General features: G+C 44.0%; 1 pseudogene; it reads left to right on the top strand.

The window, feature by feature from the left end:
* Positions 1-6,301, top strand: part of LOC111978861 (protein-glutamine gamma-glutamyltransferase K-like) — a 64,560-nt pseudogene that overhangs the window by 48,092 nt on the left and 10,167 nt on the right.

Below are 6,301 nucleotides of genomic sequence, written 5' to 3'. Positions count from 1 at the left end.
AAATCAATATGACGCAGATCAGCCCCCGGCCACATCCGCGCCGCAGAAGTTTTTACGCCCCTGGGATGATCTTGATTTATTATTAGAACCGCCCGCAGACCGCAGGAAGCCGGCAAGCCCGCAGATCTTTTACACGCACCAATACTACATTTCCCACAATGCAACCGGTGACGCACCGAGCAGTAGGCTGCTGTGTAATGAGATGAGCTGCCTTGGGAAAAACTGGTGTTGACAACCGACGGAGCACCTGCGATGGTGTGACACAGGAGCGGATCGGGCGAAGATCGGGAAAAGATGCAAAGGAAAACGCGACAGGTGAGCTGACAGCTTATCATTGTATCATACCCAGAAGCGGTTGTGCGTAACTTGAAAATGGAGCATATATGAGCATCATCACGCGCACAGTTAACTTTATCAGAGCCAAAGGTTTGAATCACCGCCATCAAGGCATTTCTGACGGAGTTAGAACGGAGCATGTGATTTGCCTTATCACACAGAGGTGCGATGGCTAAGCCAGGAAAGGTGCTTCAAAGATGTTTCAGCTTCGTGAGAGATTTGTCTGTTCTTGGACAGCAAAGGGAAAGACACAACACAACTCCGAGACGAAATGTTTCGTGTGTGAAATGGCTTTTCTGTGTGACATTACGAGTCATCTGAATGCAATGAACTTGCAGCTGCAGGTCGGGATCATGTCATCTCTGATATGTACAGTACAGTGAAGGCATTTAAAACCAACTGACTCTGTGGGAGACGCAGATCGGAAAGAAAATTTGAGCCACTTTCCCAGCTCCAGACCATGAAAGAGAAGCTCTCTACCAGTGCGTTCCCGAGCGCACAGTTGGCTGATAAATAGGTATGCTTGCCGCTGACTTTCGACGCCGATTTGCTGACTTTGAAGCACAAAAAAGCAGTTTGAACTGCTCGGTAACCCATTTGCTGTTGACGTGGAAAGCTCACCACCAAACCTCCAAATGGATTGATTGACCTCCAATGCAATGATGCACTGAGGGCAAAATATGCGCAGTGGTGCTGCGGAGTTCGCCCGTTTCCTCCCCGACACAATGCCCCAGCTGCGCATCCAGGCTGCTCAAACGTTGTCTATTTGGCAGCACATACCTGTGTGAACAACTGTTTCTTTTGATGAACCTGAACAAACATCACACAGAATCGACTTACTGCTGAACACTCCACTCAATTCTGAGGATTTCCTCAGCTCAGAGCCTTACCCCGAACATGATGAACTTGTGGAAAAGATGGGACACCACCAAGTATCACCCTCAACCTCAAACAAGTGAACATTATCTGCAATCACATATTTAGAGTTTTTACTCAGTTCAAGTTAAAAGTTAAAGTTTAATATTTGTTTTCACTGCATGTTACTTCTCCTTAAACAAAGTGTTGTTTTTGATTAAGAATTTTTGCACTTATTTTATTTGTATTTCAATCCAATTATATTTTAAAAATATTTCAGTTGAGTGGATGATAAAATTGCTATTATTGTTTTTTTCTTGAAGTAAATTTAGCCCACTTTTGCTAAAATAGAAAATATAGGCTACTGATGGTGCCTTGAATACCGTCTTTCATTTAATGTTCATGTTATGGATTTTTATATAAAGGAAATTTGTCTTTGTGTCTGTTGAAAATTAAAGATTACTACAACCATAAGAAAATATTGCTTTATTATCTGATCATATTGGAATATATTTGTTAGGTTTCAGTAGGTTCAATTAGTTCACTAACTATATGCGTCATTTAAAAAATTTCAAATGAACATTCGAACAGTCGGCCCTCGAGCTGGGAAAGGCACTTATAACCCCACACATTCAAAGCAGGGAGCGCCTCCCCCACACAGCAGCCTCTGCAGTGCTTGTGAAAGCTGTTCAGGGGGCTGATTCTTGTCCTGATCCACCTGAGGCTGCAGTTGGGGCAGGCAAGAGGAGGAGATGCCAATTCTGCTCCCCAAAGAAGGACTGTAAAAACAAATACTATGTGATGTACATGTGAGAAATACATCTGCAAAGTCCATGTACATACGCTTGCATACTATCCTACATGTGCTAATTAGAGTATCTTATTTTATTCTTATATATTGTTGTTGTTTATACACCTTGTGGGGGGGGGGGCAATGGTTAAAAAAATGGGAGAAGACTAGTATTTTGTAGTTGAATTCCTCATTGTACAGTATATAAGAATATATCACTATGTTGCCAAAAACGTTCAAGACTGTTATTGTTTCCCTTCAATAAAATGCATTCAAAACTACTTTCTACACATTTCTGCAACTTTCTTAGGCTATACAAGTGCTATCTCTAGCTAAAAAATGTGTTTACACCTATGCAGTACCTTTAGCAATAATAATAATAATAATAAACCTCTACTTTAGTAAAGAAAACAATTATGGCACGTGTTGTAATAAAAATGAGTGGTGTCCACTGATTAAATGCAGTCTTTCTGCATTGTGCAGAGGGAAAACCCAGATATTCACAAAGTTTGTGATGAATGACAGGTTGCTTCTTTATGCAAAATAGACTTGGGGTTTAAAATTCAATTAAGCTGCTTTTARTTGAGGGGTTTAGTGAAGGCGGGTCATTTTTGACCCGTAGGACAAGGGGAGTATACAGAATGTTAAGACTACACAAGGGTTAATATATATACTTTACATCCCTGCTCTCTGTACGATCTTTTGCTTGCTTTTCATATCTGTGTCAATGTTGTTCATGCCTTGCCTCATTTCTGCTCCTCGCTCTCCCTCCCCCTCCTTTTCATTTTCTCTCCATTTCTCAGTGCTCAGGTGCTTGGGTATACCGTGCCGTAGTGTAACAAACTTCCAGTCGGCCCACGACACAGACGTCTCACTCACCACAGACATGTATTTTGATGAGAATATGGAGCCGTTCAACGAACTCAACACRGACTCTGTTTGGTGAGTTATCATCCACTTTAAGTAGGGCCCGGTTTTCCTGGTCACATCAAATGCATCTAATCTGCCACAAGTTTAAAGTGTGCCACTTTAAATACCCATTGCCTTGCCACACAAATCATACTCTATAAAAAGGCCCAGGAGATTTTCCTGACCATGTGACTGGATCAAGAAAAACACCAGGCTCTATTTATATAAATAGATGTCTATGGTCAAACTCCTGGTCCTAACTATGTAATCTCAACCCCTCCTCCTCTCTGTAGGAATTTCCATGTATGGAACGACTGTTGGATGGCCAGGCCAGACCTTCCTCCTGGTAACGGCGGCTGGCAGGCATTAGACGCCACCCCGCAGGAGACCAGCCAGGGGACCTTCCGCTGTGGCCCTGCTTCTGTCACCGCCATCCGCACCGGCCAGGTCTACCTCAAATACGACACACCATTCATCTTTGCTGAGGTGAGCACTATGGGAAGGAGATGGTCGAAGATCTAGGATCAGTTTTTCAGCTTAACCATCCCAAATCTCAAAATAGAAAGGGAATGGCAAAACTGACCTTGGATAACTACCTAGGTTTGATCAAAGATTGCACACTTTCCCTACTTCTCCTGTCTGTCTCTGTGTGTGTCTGGTCAGGTGAACAGTGATAAGATCTACTGGCAGAGGAACCTGGATGGTATCTTCACTCAGATCCAATGTGAAAAGAAGGCCGTGGGCCACTGCATCAGCACCAAGGCTGTGGGCTCTGACAAACGCGATGACATCACACACCTGTACAAACACACCGAAGGTACAGTCATGTCATCATACACTTCAAKACACTGTCAGAGGGTAGCTTGGCAACCATACACACACATAAAAACACTAAGGTTCGGATGGTTACCTGTACAAAGACAGTAATATCAGAGTTCACATCTGAGGCTCTGAGGAAACYTACTATTAAACATACTATTAATGTATTAATTGTGCAGACATCGGGGATAGATATTTACACACCAAAGTTTCCAGCAGAATACTCTCTCCTCACCCCCTTCCCTCTCTCACCACTCTCCCCCCACCAGGATCAGAAGAGGAACGTATCGCCGTGGAGACGGCCAGTCGTTATGGCACCAAGCCTGATGTGTACTCTACATCCATGGCGGAGGACGTGAGCTTGGAGGTGAAGATGGAGGGAGAGGGGCCTCGTATGGGGGCTGACGCCCAGCTGACCATCGTGATGACCAATTTGAGCTCCCAGACCCGCAAGACCACGCTACACATCCAGGTGGCAGTCATGTACTACACCGGGGTGCTGAAGGGCACCGTCAAGAAGGACAAGATTCCTGTGGRGCTCAAGCCCAATGAAGGTTAGTAAGCAAAGGGAGTGGCTGGAGGTGGAYGGTGTTCTTAACCCCTGCTACAGGGTCAGATATTTGTCATACTCCTAATGGTTAAGGTTAGGATTGGGGTAGGGTAATCTGATCCTAGATCTGGAGTTAAGGGCAACTTTAATCTCAAGCAAACAGAAGCTAGCCCCACTGCCACCATTTCAGCTCAGTCGCCGTAATATCAAAAATAGTCTCCAACGTGCATCCTCCATCCTCTCAAATGGTCCCTGTAGAATGTGTAGTAATCTCTCTCTGTTCCTCCTCAGTGAAGACCATGGAGTGGGTCCTGCCCTACCATAGCTACCAGGACCAGCTGGTGGACCAGGCTGCTCTAATGCTGACTCTGTCTGGACGGGTCAGTGAGACCCAACAGGTGCTGGCCACTCAGACCAGCTTCAGGCTACGCACACCCGACCTCAACATCGAGGTAAGACACAGTTTAGCATTAACACAATCTGTWACTGGGATTCAGGATATACCTTTTTCATCTTTTGTAAATTCGATGGTCAATAAAGCTGTTTAAAATTGAATTTCAAACAGTGTAGAGACCTTCTTTTTTTTTTAAATCAATGGTATACAATATGCTGGTTATGTTAAATTCTATCAGAATTTTTTTTCCCCTCAGTCTCTATTAACATATACTGTACAAAAATATAAAACTGCAACATGCAACAATTTCAACGGTTTTACAGAGTTCAAGTTCATATAAGGAAATCAGTCAATTGAAATAAATTCATTAGACTGGGCAGGGGCGCTTGGTAAACTGGCCCACCCACTGGGGAGCAAGGCCAGCTAATCAGAATGAGAGTTTTTCCCCACAAAAGGTCTTTATTACAGACAGAAATACTCCTCAGTTTCATCAGCTGTCTGGATGGCTRGTCTCAGATGATCCCACAGGTGAAGAAGCCGGATGTGGAGGTCCTGGGCTGGCGTGGTTACGCGTGGCCTGCAGTCGAGGCCGGTTGGACGTACTGCCAAACACAACAATTGAGAGAAATAAGCTTTTTGTGCATATYGAACATTTCTGGGATCTWTTATTTCAGCCCATGAAATTATGGAACCAACACTTTCCATTTCCATGTTGCTTTTATATTTTTGTTCAGTATAGTATCCCAAAACAAATGTAATGCCACAGAAATGAAGTACTGATGTCTTGACTCAGGACCATGGCACAGACTGCATACTGCACAGATAAACAGCAGAGCTGAAAATAATTATTGTGTTTGTTTCCTCAGGCTGTAGGGGAGGCGGTGGTAGGTAAGAAGATGACAGCCAAGATCACGTTCACCAACCCTCTGCCACGTACACTGAGGGGCGTGGTGCTCAGGGTGGAGGGACTGGGCCTGCAGGAGCTCAAAGAGGTGGTTGTGGGGTAAGACACTAACCACCTCTATTAGCGTGCTGTTACCCTGCTCTCTCCTCTCTCTTTCACTTTATAACTGTCAATTACAGTAATGATATTCCTTTCGATCTCTCTCCGTATGTATATCAACTCCTCTGTTTCTCTCCGTCCCTTTCCCAGTTACTCTTAGGGATGGGCAAAGGGCGGCACACGAGCCGCATGCACATAGATCAATTTCCCTCCCCCAATAATTAAAAATATATATATTTGGGAACTCAACTTACTGTTGAGAGTTAGAATCAATTTTGTGTTTGTCCATCAGCAGTTTGTTTCTTGTTATGTCAGTCACTGACAGTCACTCAATTAGCCCGTTTTTAGGTTTTTAATCACCAAGTCATTGTCAGCTCAAGCTATCTCTAGCAAAACCCATTTGCTTGACCATACGTCCAGACTGTAAGGGCTGTCGCTCTCCTCATCCTCAGACGAGGAGAGGAGAGAAGGATCATCAGACCAAAATGCAGCTTCAGGGAAATAAGCCATCCTTTTATTTACACGACGATGGCAACACGAAACACAAAACACTTTCAAATAAACAAAACAAGAAAACGACGTTGACGAAACCTGAACATAAACTTACATAACTAAACGTAAACTCACGGACAGGAAACAGACGAC

This window comes from Salvelinus sp. IW2-2015, linkage group LG19, assembly GCF_002910315.2.
Source record: "Salvelinus sp. IW2-2015 linkage group LG19, ASM291031v2, whole genome shotgun sequence".
Lineage (NCBI taxonomy): Eukaryota > Metazoa > Chordata > Actinopteri > Salmoniformes > Salmonidae > Salvelinus > Salvelinus sp. IW2-2015.
Note: the sequence above shows the minus strand (reverse complement) of the source record. Positions and strands in the feature narration are given on the sequence as shown.